Source organism: Balaenoptera physalus (assembly GCF_965194825.1).
Source record: "Balaenoptera physalus genome assembly, chromosome: 7".
Classification (NCBI taxonomy): domain Eukaryota; kingdom Metazoa; phylum Chordata; class Mammalia; order Artiodactyla; family Balaenopteridae; genus Balaenoptera; species Balaenoptera physalus.
Window position 1 is genome coordinate 70,803,866 of NC_138886.1, and position 24,621 is coordinate 70,828,486.

Sequence of the window (24,621 nt, forward strand, 5' to 3'; positions counted from 1 at the left end):
CCACAACGCTATGAGATTAGAAATCAATTACAGGGAGAAAACGTAAAAAACACAAACACATGGAGGCTAAAAAATACATTACTAAATAACCAAGAGATCACTGAAGAAAACAAAGTGGAAATCAAAAATTATCTAGAGGCAAATGACAATGAAAACACAACAATCCAAAACCTATGGGATGCAGCATAAGCAGTTCTAAGAGGGAAGGTTATAGCAATACAATCCTAGCACAAAAAAAGAAGAAAAATCTCAAATAAACAATCTAACCTTACACCTAAAGGAACTACAGAAATAAGAACAAACAAAACCCAAAGTTAGTAGAAGGAAAGAAATCATAAAGATCAGAGCAGAAGTAAATGAAATGGAAACAAAGAAAACAATAGCAAAGATCAATAAAACTAAAAGCTGGTTCTTTGAGAAGATAAACAAAATTGATAAACCTTTAGCCAGACTCATCAAGAAAAAGAGGGAGAGGACTCAAATCAATAAAATTAGAAATGAAAAAGGAGAAGTTACAACAGACACCACAGAAATATAAAGCACCATAAAAGACTCCTACAAGCAACTCTATGCCAAAAAAATGGAAAACCTGCAAGAAATGGACAAATTCTTAGAAAGGTATAACCTTCCAAGACTGAACCAGGAAGAAACAGAAAATATGAACAGACCAATCACAAGTAATGAAATTGAAACTGTGATTAAAAATCTTCCAACAAACAGAAGTCCAGGACCAGATGGCTTCACAGGTGAATTCTATCAAACACTTAGAGAAGAGCTAACACCCATCCTTCTTAAACTCTCCCAAAAAACTGCAGAGGAAGGAACACTCCCAAACTCATTTTATGAGGCCACCATCACCCTGATACCAAAACCAGACAAAGACACTACAAAAAAAGAAAATTACAGACCAATATCATGATGAATATAGATGCAAAAATCCTCAACAAAATACTACCAAACAGACTCCAACAACACATTAAAAGGATCAAACACCATGATCAAGTGGGATTTATCCCAGGGATGCAAGGATTCTTCAACATACACAAATCAATCAATGTGATACACCATATTAACAAATTGATGAATAAAAACCATATGATCATCTCAACAGATGCAGAAAAAGCTTTTGACAAAATTCAACACCCATTTAAGATAAAAACTCTCCAGAAAGTGGGTATAGAGGGAACCTACCTCAACATAATAAAGGCGATATATGACAAACCCACAGCAAACATCATTCTCAATGGTGAAAAACCGTAAGCATTTCCTCTAAGATCAGGAACAAGACAAGGATGTCCACTCTCACCTCTATTATTCAACATAGTTTTGGAAGTCCTAGCCATGGCAATCAGAGAAGGGAAAGAAATAAAAGGAATACAAATTGGAAAAGAAGAAGTAAAGCTGTCACTCTTTGCAGATGACATGATACTATATATAGATAATCCTAAAGATGCCACCAGAAAACTAGAGCTAATCAATGAATTTGGTAAAGTTACAGAATACAAAATTAATGCACAGAAATTTCCTTTATTCCTATACACTAAGAATGCAAGATCAGAAAGAGAAATTAAGGAAACAATCCCATTCACCATTGCAACAAAAAGAATAAAACACCTAGGAATAAACCTACCTAAGGAAGTAAAAGACCTGTACTCAGAAAACTACAAGACACTGATGAAAGAAATCAAAGATGACACAAACAGATGGAGAGATATACTGTGTTCTTGGATTGGAAAAATCAATATTGTGAAAATGACTATACTACCCAAAGCAATCTACAGATTCAATGCAATCCTTATCAAATTACCAGTGGCATTTTTTCACAGAACTAGAACAAAAAATCTTAAAATCTGTATGGAGACACAAAAGACCCCAAATAGCCAAAGCTATCTTGAGAAAGAAAAATGGAGCTGGAGGAATCAGACTCCCTGACTTCAGAATATACTACAAAGCTACAGTAACCAAGACAGAATGGTACTGGCACAAAAACAGAAATATAGATCAATGGAACAGGATAGAAAGCCCAGAGATAAACCCATGCACCTATGGTCAACTAATCTATGACAAAGGAGGCAAGGATATTCACTGGAGAAAAGAGAGTCTCTTCAATAAGTGGTGCTGGGAAAACTGGACAGCTACGTGTAAAAGAATGAAATTAGAACACTCCCTAACACCATACACAAAAATAAACTCAAAATGGATTAAAGAACTAAGTGTAAGACCGGACACTTTAAAACTCTTAGAGGAAAACATAGGAAGAACACTCTTTGACATAAATCACAGCAAGATCTTTTTTGACCCACATCCTAGAGTAATGGAAATAAAAACAAAAATAGACAAATGGGACCTAATGAAACTTAAAACCTTTTGCACAGCAAAGGAAACTATAAATAAGACAAAAAGACAACCCTCAGAATGGGAGAAAATATTTTCAAAGGAATCAATGGACAAAGGATTAATCTCCAAAATATATAAACAGCTCATGAAGCTCAATATTAAAAAAACAAAGAACCCAATCGAAAAATGGGCAGAAGACTTAAATAGACATCTCTCCAAAGAAGACATACAGATGGCCAAGAGGCACATGAAAAGCTGCTCAACATCACTAATTATTAGAGAAATGCAAATCAAAACTACAATGAGGTATCACCTCACATCAGTTAGAATGAGCATCATCAGAAAATCTACAAACAACGAATGCTGGAGAGGGTGTGGAGAAAAGGGAACCCTCTTGCACTGTTTGTGGGAATGTATATTGATACAGCCAATATACAGATATATTGGAGAACAGTATGGAGGTTCCTTAAAAAACTAAAAATAGAATTACCATATGACCCAGCAATCCCACTATTGGGCACATACCCAGAGAAAACCATAATTCAAAAAGACACATGCGACTGACGTCCTCGAGCCCCGCCCCCACGGGGTCGCCTGCCGGTTGGAACGGCAGCCCCCCGGCACGCAGGGCGACGAGGCCGGCGCCAAAGTGAGCGCAGCATGGAGGGGCCTGCCTAACTGGGGCCCGTGGCCCTGTGTCTTCTGGCTGCGACACGGGTCCTGCACACGCTGCGGGGCCGCAGCCGCCGGGCGGTGGGCGCCCGAGGGGCCGGGAGGCGAGCCGGGGCCCCCAGGCGGGTGTGGGCACCGTGTCCACAGCCAGCGTCCCCAAGGCCGCACTCGGGCCATGATGGCCGGTGAAGCTGCGCTGCGACAGTGCAGCCGACTTCTTCCCTGTGTCCAGTAGTGGTCTGGAGTGTTATTTGTCGAGGTGTAAAGAACTCCACCACTCTTAAGACAGTAAACTTCACGGGGTGTAATCTGACATGGCAGGGAGCAGATCACATGGCCAAGATCTTAAAGTATCAGACTACCGGAAGGCATGAAGAAACCTGGGCTGAGAGTCTTCATTCCAGGAGACCTGATCTTGACTGTACGGCTGGTTTGAGGCGCATCACTCTGAACTGCAACACGTTCATTGGTGACCTGGGTGCAAGTGCTTTGGCAGAATCTCTTAGTGAGGATTTATGGCTTAGAGCACTTGACCTGCAGCAGTGTGGCCTCACCAGTGAAGGAGCAAAGGCTTTACTAAAGGCCCTTGAAAGCAACAGAACTCTGGTCGTTTTGGATATAAGAAAAAAATCCACTTGTTGATCATTCTGTGATGAAAGCAGTTATCCAAAAAGTTCTCCAGGTGTAAGGAGTGCTAAGTCAGAGGCTCAAAGATTTGGAAAGAGATAGTTTAACAGAAAAGGAATGCGTGAAGGAGAAATGGAATCTCTTGCCTGAATTTCTGCAGACAGAAATAAAGAATCAGTTATGTGACTTGGAAACCAAATGGCATAAAGAAGAATTATCAGAGGTTAAGTCGTCAGCATCCTGGCGGCTAGAAAACGTTTCCTCCCATGTAACTTGTCTGTGACCAGGGAGGCAGGATCATCCCACCTCTCCCTGTTACCTGATAGTTATAAAGGAAGCGCATGTGTTTCCTTATTCTCTCATGGCCACTTGTTGACATTCACTGCTACTTAAATTATCCTTTCCTGCTGTAGGAGGGCTACCTGGCTAAAGTCAAATCCCTTTTAAATACAGATTTGTCCTTGGGAAAAAAAAAAAAAAAAAGACACATGCACCCCAGTGTTCACTGCATCACTATTTACAATAACCAGGTCATGGAAGCAACCTAAGTACCCATCAACAGACAAATGGATAAAGAAGTTGTGGTACATATATACAACAGAATATTACTCAGCCACAGAAAGGAACAAAATTGGGTCATTTGTAGAGACCTGGATGGACCTAGAGACTGTCATACAGAGTGAAGTAAGTCAGAAAGGGAAAAACAAATATCGTGTATTAATGCATATATGTGGAATCTAGAAAAATGGTACAGATGAACCAGTTTGCAAAGCAGAAATAGAGACACAGATGTAGAGAACAAACATATGGACACCAAGGGGGGAAGGTGAGGGGGGTGGTGGTGGTGGGACGAATTGGGAGATTGGGATTGACATATATACACTAATATGTATAAAACAGATAACTAATAAGTACCTGCTGTATAAAAAATAAATAAATAAAATAAAGATGTTCAAAAAAATGCATATTATATAAAATAATGACAAATGGAATGGTTCTGTTCAATAAACAAGGAATATGAGGAGATTTTAAAAAAAATGAAAAGTTGCAGGATACAAAATAAATATTAAAAAATCAGTTGTATCTCTATACACTAACAGTGAACTACCCTAAAAATAAAATCCCATTTGCAATAGCATTAAAAAGAATAAACTGCTTAGGAGTAAACTCAACTAATGAGGTGAAAGACTTGTATACTGGAAACTTCAAAACATTTATGAATGAAATTAAAGAAGACACGAACTAATGGAAAGACATCCATTCATAGATTCAACCATTCATAGTGTTCATAGATTGGAAGAATTAATACGGTTAAGATATCCCTACTACTCAAAGTGATCTACCAATTCTGAGCAATCCTTATCAAAATCCCAATGGCATTTTTTCAGACTTAGAAAAAATGTCCTAAAATTCATATGGAACCACAAAGGACACAGAATAGCCAAAAAAATCTTGAGGAAGAAGAACAAAGCTGGAGCTATCACACTTCCTGAATTTAAATATATTACAAAGCTACAGTAATTAAAACAGTGTGGTGCTGGCATGAAGACAAACCAACCGAACAAAATAGACAGCCCAGAAATAAACCCACACACATACAGTCAACTCATCTTCAATAAAGGTGTCAAGAATATACAATGGGTAAAAGACAGTCTCTTAAATAAGTGGTGATGGGAAAACTGGATATCCACATGGAAAAGAATAAAGTTCGACCCTTATCTTACACAATATATGAAAATTATCTCTAAATGGATTAAAGACCTAAACATAAGACCTAAAACTATAATACTTAAAGAAAATATAGGGGAAAATCTTCTTGACATTGAATTAGGCAATTATTCCTTGAATATGACACTAAAAGCACAGGCAACAAAAGTAAAAATAGACAAATAAGACCACATCAAACTTTTAAACTTATGTAACATATGAATGGGAGAACGTATTTCCAAACCACATATGTAATAAGGGGTTAATATCCAGCATATATAAAGAACCCCTAAAATTCAACAACAAATAAACAAATAACCCAATTAAAATATGAACAAAGACTTGAATAGACATTTCTTCAAAGATGATATATAAAATGGCCAGCAAACATAATAAAAAGTGCTCAGTGTTACTAATCATTAGAAATGCAAAACAAAACCACAACTGAGAAATCATCTCACACCCATTAGTTGGCTACTATTAAAAAAGAAAGAAAGAAAGAAAGAAAATAACCAATGTTGCCCTACTGTTCAGCAAACCACTTCTGGGTATATAACCAAAGGAACTGAAAGCCGGATCTTGGAAGAGATATTCACATACCCATGGTCATAGCATCTTTATTCACAAGAGCCAAAAGGTGGATACAACCCAAATGTCTATCAAAGGATGAACAGATAAAATATGGAACAATTTTATCTGTTAATCAAGGCATGAACAGATAAAATTGTATATATATACAATGAAATATTATTCAGCCTTAAAAAGGAAGGAAATCTTGTCACAGGCTACAACATGGAAGAACCTTGAGGACATCATGCTAAGTGAAATAACCCCATCACAGCAAGACAAACAGTATATGATTCCACTTATATGAACTTCCTAAGGTAGTCAAATTTATAGAAACAGAAAGTAGAATAGTGGTTGCCAGGGGCTGGGGAAAGGGGAATGGAAGAGCTGTTGTTTAATGGGTACAAGCTTTAGCTTTGCAAGATGAAAAAATTATAGAGATCTACGGCATAATAATTTGAACATGCTTAACTCTACTAAAAGTGTACACTTAACAATGGTTGAGATGGTAAATTTTACGTAATGTGTTTTTACCACAACCAAAAAAAAAAAACACTTATACTCTCAAAACTACAAAATACTGTTGAAAAGAACTAAAGATATAAATAAATGGAAAAACATCCTATGCTTATAGATCAAAAGACTTAATATTATAAGATGGCAATACTCCCCAAAATGATCTACAGATTCAACACAGAATTATATGGAGAAATTTACAAATCCACCAGAGTAAGAGATTTTTATTTTTCTCTCCCAGTAATTGATGCATCAAGCAGATTAAAAAAAAAAAAAGCTTTAATTTAAATATAGAAGTTTTGAACATAATTATCAAACTTCATTAAGTATATTCTATATGACAGAAAATATGCACTGTTTTCAAAAGCACATTACATTGATGACATTTTAGTACACAAATCATATCTCAACAGATTTTGAAGTACCTGTATCAGAGGCATAACCCTCTGATCACAATACAAAAGTAAAGTTTAATAAAAATTAAAAATCTTAAGTAAATATTATCATTTGTAAGTTTAAAAACACATTTCTAAATAATAATATGTGAAAGAATAAAGTGTACTTGGAAAACTCAATTACCTGTCAAATTGTGAGTTACCTATCAAACTGTGAGGTGTAGCTAAATCTTATGTTTAGAGGAATTTTATAACCTTTAAATGATTATACTCAGAAATAAAAAAAATTGTAAGTGCAGTCAATCAATCAATGGTGTAAAGATTGAAAAAAGAATCAAAATTATTATTAACAGAAGTAATGACTATGTAAGTAGAAAATCCATGATTTAAGGACAAATTATTAGAACTATTATGTGAGTTCAGCAAGTTTACTGGATATAAGATTGATGTTTAATGGAATAAGTGCATACCTATCAATAATTACTTTAAATGTCAATGGAGTAAATGCTCCAGTCAGAAGACACAGGCTGGCTGACTGCATAAAAGAACAAGACCCTTCAACATGCTGCCTATAAAAGACTCACTTCAGTGCAAAAGGCACACACATACTGAAAATGAGGGGACAGAAAAAGATATGTCATGCAAGCGGAAATGACAAGAAATCAGGGGTAGCAATTCTCATATCAGGAAAAGCAGACTTTAAAACAAAGCCTTTAACGAAAGACAAAGAAGGGCATTATATAATGATAAAGGGATCAATACAAAAACAGGGCATTATACTTGTTAACAAATACACCCAAAACAGGAGCACCTAAACAGATAAAGCAAACACTAACGGACATAAAGGGAGAGACTGACAATAGTACAATAATAGTAGAAGACTTTAACACTACACTGACATCAATGAACAGATCATCCAGACAGAAAACCAATAAGACAACAGAAGTCTCTAATGACACAATAAACCAGCTGGACTTAATTAATATCTATAGGACATTACATCTTAAAAAACCAGAATACACCTTCTTTTCAAGCGCATATAAAATGTTCTCCAGGATAGATCACATACTAGGTCATAAAACAAGCCTCAACAAAGTTAAGAGGATAGAAATTATATCAAGCATTTTTTTCCCGACCACAAAGTATAAAACTAGAAGTCAACTACAGAAAGAAAAAGGAGAAAAGAACAAACACATAGAGTCTCAAAAACATGACCAGCTGCTATTAAAAAGCCAATGGGTCAATGATAAAATCAAGGAGGAAATCAGAAAATACCTCAAGACAAATGAAAATGAAAATGAAAACACAACTTTATAAAATCTATAGGAGGCAGCAAAAGCAGTTCTAAGAGGAAAGTTCATAAAGATACAGGCCCTCCTCAAGAAACAAGAAAAATGGCAAATAAACAACCTAACCTACTACCCAAAAGAATTAGGAAAAGAACAAACAAAGTCCAAAGTCAGCAGAAGGAAGGAAATAATAAGGATCAAAGAGGAAATAAATAAAATAGAGATCAAAAAAAATAGAAAAGATCAATGAAACCAAGAGGTGGTTTTCTGAAAACATAAAGAAAATTGACAAATCTTTAGCTAGGCTCACCAAGAAGAAACGAAAGAGGAACCAAATAAAATAAGAAATGAAAGAGGAGAAATAACAATTGATAGGACAACACATTATATAAAATAGACATACAAAAAAAGTAAGAGAATACTATGAAGAGTTATATGCCAACAAATTGGACAACCTAGAAGAAATGAACAAATTTCCAGAAACATATAGCCTACCAAGACTTAGTCAAGAAGAAACAGAAAACTTGAATAGACCAATTGCTGAATATGATATAGAATCTGTAATTTAAAAATAATTCCTGCAAACAAAAGTCCAGAACCAGATAAACTGACTAGGGAATACCAAACATATGAAGAACTTACACCTGTTCTTTTCAAATTATTCCAAAAACCTAAAGAGGAAGGAACACTCCAAATTCATTCGATGAGGCCACCATTACCCTGATACCAAAAGCAGACCAAGATACTACCAAAAAATGAGAAAATTGCAGGCCAACATTTTTTTTTTAACATCTTTATTGGAGTATAACTGCTTTACAATGGTGTGTTAGTTTCTGCTTTATAACAAAGTGAATCAGTTATACATATACATATACCCCCAAATCTCTTCCCTCTTGCGTCTCCCTCCCTCCCACCCTCCCACCCTCCCTATCCCACCCCTCTAGGTGGTCACAAAGCACCTAGCTTATCTCCCTGTGCTATGCGGCTGTTTCCCACTAGCTATCTATTTTACATTTGGCCAACATTTTTGATGAATATATTTATATGAATATAAATCCTCAACAAAATATTAGCAAGCTCAATCCAACAATACATAAAAAGGATCATACACTATGATTAAGTTGGATTTATCCCAGGGTCACAGGATGGTTCAACACACACAAATGAATCAATGTGATACAACACATTAACAGAAGGAAAAACAAAAACCACATGATCATCTCAATAGACACTGAAAAAGCATTTGACAAAATTCAACATCCATTCATGATAAAAAAAACCTCTCATCAAAGTGGCTATAGAGGGAACATACCTCAACATAATAAAGGCCATTTACGACAAACTCACAGCCAACATAATACTCAATGGTGAAAATCTGAAAGCCTTCCTGGTAAATTTAGGAACAAGACGAGGATACCAACTCTTGCTGCTTTTATTTAATATAGTATTGGAAGTCCTAGCCACAGCAATCAGACAAAAAAGAGAAATAAAAGGTATCCAAATTGGAAGGGAAGAGGTAAAAATGTCACTATTTGCAGATGATATGATACTCTATATAGAGAACCTTAAAAGTCTCCACCGAAAAACTATTAGAACTGATAAAAGAATTCAGCAAGGCTGCAGGATATAAGATTAATATACAGAAATCTGTTGTGTTTCTACACACTAATAATGAAATATCAGAAAGTTTTAAAACAATCCCATTTAAAACTGCATCCAAAAAAAATAACTAAGAATAAACTTAACCAAGGAGGTGAAAGACCTATACTCTGAAAACTATAAAGCACCGATGAAGGAAATTGACAATGATACAAAGAAATGTAAAGATACTCCATGCTCTTGGATTGGAAGAATTAATATTATTAAAATGGCGATACTACCCAAAGCAATCTACAGATTTAATGCAATCCCTATCAAAACACCCATGACATTTTTCACAGAATTAGAATAAATAATCCTAAAATTTATATGGAACCACAAAAGACCCAGAATTGTCAAAGCAATCCTGAGAACAAAGAACAAAGCTGGAGGTATAACCCTCCCAGACTTCAGACAATACTACAAAGTTAGAGTAATCAAAACAGTGTGGTACTGGCACAAAAACAGACACATAGTTCAATGGAACAGAAGAGAGAGCCCAGAAATAAACCCATACACCTACAGTCAATTAATCTTTGACAAAGGAGGCAAGAATATATAATGGAGAAAAGACAGTCTCTTCAACAAGTGATGTTGGGGAAACTGGACAGCCAATTGCAAAACAATGAGATTAGAATGTTCCCTCACACCATACACAAAAATAAATTCAAAGTGATTTAAAGACCTAAATATAGTAAGACATGACACCATAAAACTCCTAGAAAAAAACATATGCAAAACACCCTTTGACATAAATCATAGCAATATTTGGCAGATCAGTCTCCTGAGGCAAAAGAAATAAACACAAAAATAAACAAATGAGACCTAATTAAACTTAAAAGCTTTTGCACAACAAGGAAACCATCAACAAAGAGGAAAGCAACCTACCAAATGGGAGAAAATATTTGCAAATAAAGTGACTGACAAGGGGTTACCATTTGAAATATACAAACCGCTCATACAATGCAATATCAAAAAAACCCAACCCAATCAAAGAGCTGACAGAAAACCTGAATGAAATTTTTTCCAAAGAAGAAATACAGATGACTAACATGAAAAGATGCTCAACATCACTACTTATTAGAAAAATGCAAATCAAAACCACAATGAGGTATCACCTCACACCTGTCAGAATGGCTATCATCAAAAAATCTATAAATAACAAATGTTGGAAAGGGTGTGGAGAAAAGGGAACCCTCGTACACTGCTGGTGGGAATGTAAATTGGTGCAGCCACTATGGAAAACAGTATGGAGGATGCTTAAAAAACTAAAAATAGACCTACCATATGATCCAGCAATTCCACTCCTGGGTATTTATCTGAAAAAGAACAAAAACACCAAGTCAAAAAGATACCTGCACCCCAATGTTCATAGCGCCACTATTTACAATAGCCAAGACATGGAAGCAACTCAAATGTCCATTACCAGACACTGGATTAAGAAGATATGCGAAATACATGTGTGTGTGTGTGTGTGTGTGTATCCCCACACACAATGGAACATTACTCAGCCATAAAAAAGAATGAAGTATTGCATTTTGCAGCAAAATGAATGAACCTAGAGAATATTGTGGTTAGTGAAATAAGTCAGAAAGAGAAAGACAAATACTGTATGATATCACTTATATGTGGAATCTAAAAAATAATACAAATGAATGTATATGCAAAACAGAAACAGACTCATGGATATCGAAAACAAACTTGTGGCCACCAAAGGGGAGAGGGAAAGGGGGAGCAAAAAGTTAGGGGTATGGAATTAACGGATACAAACTACTAGATACTAAAAAAGGAACAAGGATATACTGTATAGCACAGAGAATTATACCCAGTATCTTGTAATACCGTATAGTGGCGTATAATCTGCAAAAGTACTGAATACCTGAAACTAACACAATATTATAAACCAACTTTACTTCAATAAAAAAGGTTAATATTTAAAAATCTATTGTATCTCTATATACAATCAATAACATTTAGAAATATACTTTTTAAAGATCATATTTATAATAGCAACAAAAATAAGGTTGCTCAGAAAAAATCTAAGAAAGCATGTATAATACATTTATGGAGAAAATATAAAAGTTTATTGAAATACACTAAAGAAAACCTAAATAAATAGAGAGGTCCTCATGGATGGAATGACTGTTAGTAAAACAGTTTTCCTCAAGGTAAACTATCCAATGCAATTCCAATTTTAAAAATAATGGACAGAGCTGAGTTTCAAAAAATTTTTGCACGATTTCATAACAAAACAATTTTAAGTTTAATAGAGTAGGAGGGCGTTTAGTGAAGCTTGAAAATTAAAAGGGAGGCAGAGTCCTAATAGCACTTTTACTATCCATCTCAGAAAGAATCATACATCACACAAAATTGCCAGATTTTAGAATCCTGGATGTTCATATTTTGCTATAATTTTTTCTATTGTTATTAACTATGAAATCCTTAAATGAGCTTTTATTAGGAGTCAGGGAGAAGAGAGTGAGGGGCTGGAGAGACTACATCATCCTCCTTTGCCAGCTGTGTGAAGGGGGAAAAGAAGGGTTATTACAGCTACAAGGGGAAGGAAAGAAGACCAGGACATAGAGGCCTGCCACCAGGAAGAAATGAGAATTTGGGGAACCCATGTGGGCCTGAAAAGACCTGTGGAGTTTTCTGGTAGGCTGCTTACAACCAGTGACACCACAATACAAACTGAATTAATTTGAAAAACTGCGGAGGGTGGGTGGGAAGCAAAGGAAAATGAGCCAATTGTACTAATTGTAAGAGCTGAATTACTCTCTGTACTATAGTCAAGTTCCAAATTTGATTCCGCGATTTATAGCTGCCAGGAATAATAAAAACAAAAGTATGACAAGTGTTACAGTGATCATTACTAGAAATGAGGCAACATGTTAAGTTCACAATAAATCCCTAAGTAAAGTGTATAAGAAATCACTGTCAGTCTGGATTCTTACATGCAAGAAACAGATGCCATCTCCAGCTAAGTCACTAAACAGATAGTGGGATAGCTCACAGAATCTACTAAAAGGGACTTATATACAGCCTCAAAACCAAACCACAAAACAAAAAATACATGGAAGCATGTTTCAGAATTGATGTGGAGATAAAATCGCTCCCTTCAGTGTCACTGAATACTGCCACTTCCAGCTACTAGTGCAGCTGTGCAGTGCATCTGGCAGCATCTGATTGGTAGAGCCTAGGTCACATGTCTGTGCCCCAGCTGCAAAAGAGGAAGGGAAAGTAAGTATCTGGCACTTTTAGCTCCTATAGTATACCCTACCATACGAACCAAATAATTTTGGGGTTAGGAATTCCACAAACATAAAAAGTGGTTCTGCTGCTGGGCAGCCAAAACAGATGATAAATTTCCTGACAATAACCATAACTGTCTTCTGAGTTTGCTCTATAATAAATGAAGTCCATCCTGGGAGGGGCTTAACTAAGATAGCAACTTGTTCCTTGTTCCATACTGACTTACTGACCTAACTCTTCTCAATCCAATGATGTATTATAATCCTGCATTTATTTACTGTTTTCAGTAGAGGCTCTTAATACATCCATGTATGTAGTTTTATTGGATCAATTTAACTTGATCCAAGAGTAGAACCCGGAATGCCTGAAGGAGTGGCTAGACTAGCAAATCCTTCTTATTATCTCAAAGGGCTCTTAATAAAACTGAATCCATCAGTTAAAAAAGCAAATGATTAGGTTAAGAGCAGAAATATCAACATGTAATAAACATTTGTTTACTTTAAAATGAAATTAGCCACTATTTGAACAGAAACTGAAATTCCCACCAAAAGATAAATTTCAAAAGTGACAGAGGTGCATACGAAGAATTGAAAACTAAAATAATAAAAAAGCCACTGGGGAGAAGATTAAATCAACTACATGCACAACCATCTCAAAAGACAAAGTGTGCTCTGTTGTAGTGACTGAGTAGTGACTGCAGATGAGAAGGAAGATTCCATAACTGCCTGCTTCTCTCTGTGGCACTGAGTGGAGCCTGCTTTGCTAGATGACTTCAATTGCAGGCTATTTCAAAAGGTGGATACAGGGACAGTATATTATTTAGAGTATGGCTGCCAGTGAGGATGGGTGAGGCATGCTTAGGCTTGCTGCAAGATGATGATCCTTGGATTATATGGACAAATCAGCCTGAAACATGTAACCTAAGACTACCCCTCAGAAATCTCCAGGTCCAACGCTTAACCAGTATCTAAAATGTCCTCTACTGATAACATAATATGTGGAATTAGAAGGAAATGCTCCTGGAAAGGGAAGAGATGGAAAATATGAATCTGAGTTGCTGAGAGAAGAAAGCCCTTTTCAGCTGCTCACAGAGATGCTGTCTGTCCCAGGGGCAGTCTGGGCTTCTCTCCATACCTTCATCAAAACCGCTTCTCTACTGCTCTTGCTTAACAAACCCAAGCGCTGTATGTGAGTCACTTTTACCAGCAATACAGACAGGCCTCGGTAACTGTTGAACATCATGAACAAACAATCCTGACTCACTAAAAAGAAAAAAATATACATTAAACATAATAGCCAGATTGAAGCAGAGAAAAAAATTCAGGGCAGAAAGAGAGTTATCTGATAATGCATGAGATTGTTTTGGTTGATATTGCTGCTGATTAATAAGGATTTATTTTTAATACCAGATTTTCAACATATAATTTTCTCAACCCATTTAGAACAACACTGGGGTTAACACTATTCAGAGGTTGTCATTTTACTGTGAAAAATGGAAAACTGCTTAGAGCTAACATTACAAGATTTTGATCTACTTATTATTTCTTAGTTAATAGAAGCCAATAAAGTCAACATACCTTCAAAAAAAGGTATCGGTTTAGGCTGGTGATATTTTTTCCCCCAATTTTCTGTTAGTATTCCTAATTACAACACACACACACACACACACACTGTCTCTCTCTCTCTTTTCCAAGAATATGGAAGACTAAAAGATGTGAAAATCTTTTACCACAGAAAGTTAAAAATGCTGACAAATATAGCACTCTGTTAAGTGTATAGGCGAGATGTCAATAAAGTGAATTTCCAAGGGCCCCAAAACAAGAGGGAACAGAAAAACAAAGCAGTAATAGGATGGGAAGGGGAGCTTCTGATATCAGGAATCAAGATTTGGGTTGTAATAGCCACTCACTGACGGAGATAAAACTTTGAAACCAAGAAAGCAAGACATCGGAATCAAAATTCCCACACAGAATTGGATCTCTTAAAGAGCTATAAACCAATGGCCAGGAGGTCCTAGAAAATATTACAGGGGGATATAAGAATGCATAAGATGGTGCCATTTGCTGCCATAAGTGGCTTTGGGTCAGGAGAAACATCTTGTGAGAAAGTCTGCCTTCAGGTTGGTTTGGTATTTATTTTAGTTGCATGGTCTGGGTACTCCAAGTCAAGAAATTAACAAATTACAGACTGGTAATATTTTTGTGAGGCCTGATAGAAACAGACAGAAGTTGGGAATTCCCTGGCAGCCCAGTGGTTGGGACTCCCACACTTCCACTGCAGGGGGCATGGGTTCGATCCCTGGTTGGGTAACTAGGATCCCACAGGCCACACAGCGTGGCCAAAAAAATTTTTTTAATAAAATAAATAAATAAAAAGAAACAGAAGCAAAATGCTTTGGAAGGATTCACCTAAAACCCAGGCTACATAGGATTTTTATGGATAAAGCCCCACTTAAAATGAACTCATTTTCCAAAATACAAAACTCAAAAGGGAACAATCTTCCATAAAGAAATGCCAGCAAAGATAAAGAGAGAGCCAGATTATATTCATAAGAATGTGAGATAATGGAGAACTTAATTACATAAATCCTATTACACAAGTAATTTTGAGCATAATGGAAAATATGCTAACATATATATAGACAGAAATTTTTTCTGGAGCTATATTGTAAAGAAACTAATTATGTAGGTCTAATAAATAGCATAAGGGACTTTGAATACCAAAAAGAGTTGTATAACCAACAGTGATTGGGCAGAAAATAAAAGACTGTAGTGATGGAAAACAGATCAGTGGGTTGCCATGGGTTAGAGGTAAGGGGAGGGTATAACTACAAAGAGAGTTTTTTGGAGTGATGGAACTGTTCTGTTTCCTGATTGTGGTTGTGGATACATGAATCTGTATAGGTGTTTGAATTCATGGCACTGTGCACCCACAAAAAATCAATTTTGCTGTATGACAATTTAAAAATAAAAATAAAGAAGTGTTTTTAAATATACTTTAGAAAACAAAGTAGAATTATAGAAATGAAAGATATAAAAATACAGTCATTAAAAATAAAACTCATTGGAAGGGTTAAACAGCAGGTGAACACAACTGAGGAGAAAGAGTTGGTCAACTGTATAATAGACCTGAAGAAATTACCCAAAATGAGAGAGAGAAAGAGAGAGAGAGAGAGCGAAAGAGCAAGAGACAGCAAGAGAATGAATATGCAAGAGATGTTAAGAGACACAGAGTAAAGGAAGACTAACATAAAATCTAATAGAAGTGCCAGGTAGAAAGAACAGAGAAAATGAGAGACTAGAGGACTGACAGGCAATGTTTGAGAAAAATACAAAGACTGAAATGTTTACCAAAATTACAGAGAAATATAAATATTTAGATTCAGGAAACAAAATAAGTTCCAAGATAGAGAAATTAAATTCATACCTAGACAAATACTGTTGAAAATGCAGAAAATTCTTAAAAACAACTAAAGATAAAAGATTACCTACAAAAGAACACTCATCAGTATACTAGCAGATTTGTAATCATCAGCAATAGAAGTCATAAATCAGTGGAAAGAATTACCAGAATATACACTGAACTATGCCCTATGATTTTAAAAGTGAATTCTTTTTGAGAAGAAAAAAAGAAGTTGAGTCATCTCTTTTCCTGTCAAAGATTGCTTGGCAGTAATTCTGTAAATCAGAAGAATAGGCTGGCAACTGAAAACTGAACCCAGCAATTGAAACAAATGTTAAATCACAGGTATTTTCCACTAATTAAGGCTATGTGATTCTATGAAGGAATGTGCCTGGGTTAATGGTCAAGTGAAAAAAGCTTATTGAAGAAACAGCATGTGATATCTAAGTACAATGCCAGATGTTGGGGTCAACTAACCTAGATTTTGGCTATTTAGACAAGAGAGACACAATGGTGGTCAGCAGTGTTTAATTTATATAAAGTTCTAATGCACTGACCTGTAAAGCCTGTCACATAATATTCTTAATGCTTAATAGTTTATATGTAATAAAATAAAGCTATCAATGTATTTCAAATGGTTTGATTAGATTTTCAGGGCTATTGTTTCTCATAAATGATACTTTTTTTTTTTTTTTACTACAAAAGTAATTCCTGTGTGTTGTAGAAAATTTTTAAAATATACACAAGTCACAGGAAAAAATATTTGTATTTCCTCTAATCTCATCACCCAAAGAAAACATTTATCAGCTTTTTAGAATATTCCAAGTATACCCTATTTTATTATTTTTTAATTAAAATTTTTATTTTGAGAGACTTACAGATTCACATGCAATTCTAGGAAATAATACAGACAGATACTGGGAAGCCTCCATCCAGTTTCCCCCAACAGTAACATCTTGTAAAACTATAGTACAATATCATAGCCAGGATATTAACATTAATACAGTCAAAACACAACATTTCCTTCACCACAAGAATTTTTCACATTGCCCTTTTAAAACAAACCTGAGAATTCCAAGTTTTATACTTAATAGCAAACCATCATAGAATACTCCATTATAACATAAAGTTAATTCTACTGTGGATTATTTTCATTCTCTTGCACTCTCTCTGAACTTTGGACATCCTCATTATTCACCAACATCAGCAATATAAATGTCTTCTTCTATATTTGTGAGTAACTGATCAGTCACCTTCCCCCTTACAAGGGGGAGAAGGATCTATGATAAGCATAAAAATACTATGTGATAAGCGTAACAATAGCTAACATTCATTCTACACTTTCCGTGTGCCAGACAGTATGCTATTCATTTAACAAGTATTAAATATTTTGATTCTCACAACACATCCATGAGGCAGATACTATTAAACTCCCCATTATGTAGATGAGGAAACTAAGGCTCAAGAATGTTAGGTAACTTGCCCAAGTCACACACAGTTAACAGTGGCATAACCAGGATCAAATCCGTAAGGTTTTAGGGAAAGTGGAGGTGTTAGGGAAAAAGAAAAACTAGTGTAGGTAAGAAGGATCAGCAGAGGAGTGTGCAGGCTGTAAGCAACACTAAATAGAACAGTCAGCATAAGAAAATGACACCTGATGATGAGAGAATTAGTTTTGGGGGAAGAGGAGTCCAGGTAGAAAGGACAGTTCTAAGACCCAAAGTTGGGGAGGGCCTGGCATGTTTGAAGAATGGCCAGGAGGCTGGTGTGGCTAAAGCAAAATGATCCAGTGGAAGAGTAGCAGTAGATGAGGTAAAGAGACATATATAGGCATGAAAGTCACTGAAAAGTTTTGGGATTTTTTTTGAGGGACAGTGGTGTCTTTGTGGGTTTTTTCTTTGTTTTTAATAACAGCTTTATTGTATTACAATTCACATACCATAAAGTTCACACTAATGAAGTGTACAATTCAGTAGTTTATAGTATATTCAGAGCTGTGATACCATTATCACAATCCAACTCCAGAGTATTTTCATCACCCACTAAAGAATCCCCATACTTAGCAGCTTTTCCTCATTTTACCCTTCCCCTAACCCCTGGAAACCACTAATTTACTTCCTGTCTCTATGGAATTGCCTATTCTGGACACTTCATATAAAAAGAATCACACAATACGTGGCCTTCTGTGTCTGGATTCTTCTGCTTGGCGTAACACTTTCAAGGTTCAGCCACACTGTAGCATGTATCAGTACTTTGTTACTTTTTAGGGCTGAATGATACCACATTTTGTATATCAGTTTGGCACTGGGCTACACAACTGACAAATATGTTTGCTGGTATATTATAAAGGATACAACTCAGGAATAGACAAATGGAAGTGATGCATAGGGAAAGGTACTGGCAGGTGGTGGTGGTGAATGAGGAGTATTTGTTGAGGTGCTGCATAAAGCTTCCATGCCCTCTCCAGGCACACCACCTCCCAGGACCTCAACATATTCACCAACTGAGTTCTCTAAACCCCACTGATCAGGAGTTTGTACGCACATTTCATTGCACAGACATGATTCATTAAATTATTGGCCATTGGTGACTGAACTCAATCTACAGCTCCCCTCTCCTCCTCTGAGGTGGGGATGGGGGACTGAAAGATCAAACCCTCTTATTCTGGCTTGATCTTTTCTAGCCCCGAATCTGAAGCTATGTAGGAGTCCCAGTCAGGAGTCATCTCATTAGCATATAAAAAAACGCTCTTCTCTCTCAGGAGATTCCTAGGGTTTTAGCTTCTCTGAGCCAAGAAGGAGGTGGGGCCAGCAAAGACCAAATATATTTCGTATTATGCCACAATACCATGTAGTAATATTTGATTTTTGAACCCCAGAAGTAGAATAGGTACTAAAATTTTAGAATGTACCAGTTATGCAGCTGAATTCTGATACTTTCCCCTCTGATTTTGTCTAGTATTTTGTCTAGTATTTTAATCCACCATCATTTCTGAAACACCTGAACAACATCTGCCATCCCAGCTCCAACTGGGAAGAGACACCTATTTAAAAAAATCCAAGAAACACCTCATGGGTTGTCATTCTCTTGCATTCACACTTATCACCAAGGCATTGTCTGCCCCAAGTTGTATACTGGTGCATCCTTGGCTAATTTCAAGACAGCACTAGCTATTTGTTACTACCATTTGAAAAAGAGCAAGTTTCCTACATCTGGGGCTAAAAATAACGGTAGGCCATCTACCTCTTTAATGTTCTAAAATCTTGACGAGAAGACAAACATGGCCAAATCTACGAGTACGGCCAAGATGCCATGTAATGGCTACAACAAATTAAAATGTCACAACAGCTGCCAAGAAATCCCCCAAAAGTACCTGAGGCAACTGATGCTAAAAGATGATAAAGAAGATTCTGGAGACCATGGGATTGTCAACAAAAAATTCAAAGAAGCCAGAAAAAAAAAGTCAGTGAAATAGTTGTCAAAGTAGACAAGAGCAAGAAATAGGACTCAAAAAGAAGCCAAGTGTCATTTAGGAAGCAATTATCTGATAACATAAAACTCAGAGCCCTCTTGGACTTAACCTTCATGTACATATTAAATATCAGTTAACTGATAAGGCTTGGTGGATTATATTTGCCAAAGGTTATTTGTATTTCAAAAAGAAATTAACTTCTGAAACAATGGAATGCTTTAATTCATTCAACAAATATTTGCTAAGCACCTACTGGGGATATGATGGTGAGCACAATGGAAACTTTTGCTGGGGTCATGGAGTTTAGGAGCTAGAGGTAAAGTCAAATATCAATCAAACAACGCTAACATCTGTGCAATTACAAACTGAGGTAAATAAGTGTTCCAAAAAGAAGGAAAATCATTTTGTGAGAGTTTATACCAAAGAATCTAAATCAAGGAAGTATCCTGGAAGAAATAACCATTAAACTGAGATCTGAAGGATGAGTTGGGTTGAATGGTCTGAGCCTTAAAGTGAAACAGGATTTTTACCGAAGAGCTGGTGTATTACTTTGTTAGGGCTGCCATAACAAAGTATCACAAACTAGGTGGCTTAAACAACAGAAATTTATTGTCTCAGTTCTAAAAGCTAGAAGTCAAGGTGTCAGGAAAATTGGTTCCTTCTGAGAGTGGTGAGGGAGAATCTGTTCCATTCCTCTCTCCCAGATTCTGGCAGTTTGCTGGCAATCTTTGGTGCTCCTTGGCTTGTAGATTTTCTGCTTCATCTTCATATGGCATTCGCCCTGTGTACATATCTGTGCCTAAATTTCCCCTTTTTATAAGGACTCCAGTCATATTAAATTAGGGGTTCACCTTAATCCTCATCTTAATTGACTATATCTGCAATGACCCTATTTCCAAACAAGGTCACATTTTGAGGGTAGGACTTCAACATATGTATTTTGCAGGTATAAAATTCAATCCGTAACAGCTGGGGAAGTTACAGTGGAAAGCAAAAAGGGTCTCAAATTCACCTCTTGACTTCAGATGGGTTGCTAATGAGAATAAAAATTTTCACTTCAGAGACCTTCAGGAAATTCCGTGTCCTCAAGGGAGAGTTGGACTGCATTTATACTAAGAAGGAGGCAGAAACTAAGAAGAAATTGAGGCTACAGGGCATTAGCTGATTATGGAGTAGGAATACGAGGGAACACAGTGGAAAGTTTGGGAGGTGGGAGAGGTTTGCGTTAAGGACAAGGGACTATAGACAATTATGAGCATGAAGGGAAGGTAGAGGAAATTGGTCAGGAGTACTTACTTATACTGAGGTCTCTGTGTGATGAAAACAGGAATAAGAAGCAAGATAGCTTTAATCTCAAATGCCTTTTTGAGAAAGGCCAAAACACCTCCCAGTCTAGAGCAATATCAGGCTCAAGGGTCATAGTCCATGGTCTCCTGGACAGAACTGGGATCAAATACTGGCTCTCCCATTCACTAGACGTATGTGGTTGGGCCAGGTACAGCACCTCTTTAAGCCTCAGCTTCCTCATTTACAAGATGGGTATCGGAATAACTCTTAGTTGAGGAAGCTTGTGCAGTAAATCTCAATATCACTACTGAAGGCCTGGAGGATTCTCATGCCCTCAGCGAATTGTATGATCTCTCAGATTCTCTATTTCCTGATTTTAAAGTTGGAATAGCAATGCCTTATAAGGGGTTGCAAAAATTTGTGGAAATCTTGTTTATTAAAGTGATTTGAAAACAGAAAAATAATGTCAATTTCCCTAGTTATACTGAGCCAAGATTGTGTCCTGTGACTGCGTCTGAATGCACCACAGGAGGGTGCATAAAGAAGGCAGCCTCCACTCTGCATAAGGAAAGCAGCTCCACTCCATTCTACTTTTCTCCTCTTCCCCAGTATAAGTTAAACCTGTGTGCCAATTTATCTTCCTTAATCTACCTGGTCCTATTAAGAGATCATTCCTAGTGTCCTCACTCTAGTTCATGGAGGAGGGGAAATCCTTGTCCTCTTTGGGCTTACTCTAAAAATGCATATCCAGTCAGAGCCCCAATTTTATTCCCCAGAGATCCTGGATGTCTTAAACTGATCTTGTAAGAGTTTTCATCTTTGGGTTTAGTCTCTGAAAAAATCTCTTTCTGGTCCTGTATGCCTCTTTTCTTCTCTAGAGTCTAGAATAATTAGACAGTATAGTAAGTTGAATAGCATCTTCCCCAAAGGTATGTCCAAGTCCTACCCCCTATTGATTTGGAAATAGGGTGTTGCAGATGTAATTAAATTAAGGATCTCAGCATGAGATTATGCTGGATTTAGGGAGGCACTAAATCCAATAACCAACGTCCTTATAAGAGAAAGGAGAGGAAGATTTGACAACACAGAGAGACCCAGAGGAAAAGGCCATGTGAATATTCAGTCAGAGACTGGAGTGATTCAGCTACAAGCCAAGGAATACCAAGGATTTCTGACAACCACTAGAACCAGGAGACAGGCCATGGAAGAGATTCTCCCTCAGAGACTCCAGGAGGAACCAATCCTGCCAACACCTTGATTTTCGACTTCTGGCCTCCAGAACTGTGGGAGAATATATTTCTATTGTTTCAAGCCACTCAGTTTGTGGTAATTTTTATGGAAGACTCAGGAAACTAATATAGGCATGTTTCAAACTCAAGAAATGTTTTCTAAACACTTGTTTTGTGCCATACATGGTGCTAGCCCTTTCATGCAATTTATTCTTCTTAACACCTGAGTCTGTTCTGCACCTAACTCTTTGATTTCCTAGTTGTGTGCAAATGTACAAGACACTTATCAGTCTTGCTGTGGAGCTGGGGGTGGGGTATCAATTTTATTAATTTTTTCAAGATTTAACTTTTATGTTGATTTTTTTCTCTTTTGGCTATTTGATTTTTTTACTGATTTCTCCTCTTCACTTTTTCCTTCCTTCTACTTTCTTTACAATTAATTTACTGCTCTTTTTCTAGCCATTTGAGATAATGTTTAGATCAGTGATTTTCAGTCTGCCTTCTTTTCCTTTTTTTTTAATACATTTATTTATTTATTTATTTTTGGCTGTGTTGGGTCCTCGTGGCTGCGCGCGGGCTTTCTCTAGTTGCTGCGTGTGGGCTTTCTCTAGTTGCAGTGAGAGGGGGTTACTCTTCAGTTGTGGTGTGTGGGCCTCTCACCATGGTGGCTTCTCTTGTTGTGCAGCACGGGCTCTAGGTGTGTGGGCTTCAGTAGTTGTGACACGTGGGCTCAGCAGCTGCGGCATGCGGGCCCAGTTGCTCCGCGGCATGTGGGATCCTCCCGGACCAGGGCTCAAACCCGTGTCCCCTGCACTGGCAGGAGGATTCTCAACCACTGCACCACCAGGGAAGCCCTTCTTTTCTAATATTTACATTTAAAGCTAAAAAAAAATTATTCTCTAAGAGTTTTTTCTTTTTCCTCTAAGTTTTTTCTTTTTCTCTTTTTTTCTTGTATTTAATGAGATGCTGATGATAACTAAACTTACTGTGGTAATCATTTCAGATATATGTAAGTCAAATCACTATCCTGTATACCTTTAACTTATATAGTGCTGTATGTCGATTGTATCTCAATAAAACTGGGGAAAAATTATCCTCGAAGCACTGCTTTAATTGCAAACCACAGGTTTTGATATGTTGTATTTACATTATCATTCAAACAAAAATATTTTAAAATTTCTGTTGTCAGACTTCCCTGGCGGTCCAGTGGTTAAGACTTTGCCTTCCAATGCAGGGGGTGTGGGTTCAATCCCTGGTTGGGGAGCATGTAGTTTTTTGGCTACGTGCCTCATGGCCAAAAACCCAAAAAACATAAAACAGAAGCAATACTGTAACAAATTCAATAAAGACTTTGAAAACGGTCCACATCAAACAAATCTTAATAAAATTTCTGTTGTGATTTCTCTTTCGACCCATAGATTGTTTCAAAATAAACAACTTAAATACCAAATGATGATTTTTCTAGTTATCTTACTGTAAATGTCCTTAGCTTAATTCCACTGTGATCAGGAAACATACTCCATGATTTAAATTATTTGAAATTTTTTGAGACTTATATGATTCAATATAAGACCTATTTTGGTAAATGTTCCATATGGACTTGAAAGAATGTATATCACAGAATACCTTATGCCTATAAAGTTTGTTATTCATGATATTCAAATCTTTTATGTTCTCACTAATTTTTGTCTGCTTTTTCTATTAGTTACTAAGAGAGCTATGTTAAAATCTCCAAATATGATTATAAATTATCTATATACTTTATAAGTTCTGACATTTTTTATTTTATATATTTTGAGTCCATATTTTAATATTTTTAAATGCCATTTTTATCATTATAGAATATTCCTTAAGATTTTTAGAAATACTTCTTTGCCTAAAATCCTTCTTTATTGCCATTTCAAATCACTTCTCCTTGGAAGAAACACTGTTGAAAGTTTGATGTATAGCCTTTTAGATCCTTCTCTATAAGTTTATAAACACATATACAATGTATAATTTTGTTGTATGTATGTTTAAAGATGAACGGAATATTATGTACTATTATGCAATTTCCTTTTTCCTCTCTCAATAAGTCTTGAGAATCTTTCTATATTCCTATATTTATAGACCCAAAATCCATCCTCACCAGAATGGATGCCTGTGTCTATTTTTAAAATATTAGCTCCAGAGGCAATTCAATGGAAAAAGGACAGTCTCTTCAACACACGTCGCTGGGACAGTTGGACATC

The 24,621-nt window shown here is 36.4% G+C and overlaps 2 long non-coding RNA genes across 2 annotated transcripts in view; one reads left to right on the forward strand and one right to left on the reverse strand.

The window, feature by feature from the left end:
* LOC309664786 overlaps positions 1 to 10,211 on the forward strand; it is a 309,583-nt gene extending 299,372 nt beyond the window's left edge. The window contains exon 3 of the long non-coding RNA XR_014266045.1: positions 21 to 10,211. This is a non-coding gene — a long non-coding RNA (uncharacterized lncRNA). The remainder of the gene's footprint in view (positions 1 to 20) is intronic.
* Positions 1 to 24,621, reverse strand: part of LOC309664778 — a 102,816-nt gene that overhangs the window by 49,377 nt on the left and 28,818 nt on the right. Inside the window, exon 3 of the long non-coding RNA XR_014266036.1 lies at positions 11,033 to 11,067. This is a non-coding gene — a long non-coding RNA (uncharacterized lncRNA). The remainder of the gene's footprint in view (positions 1 to 11,032; positions 11,068 to 24,621) is intronic.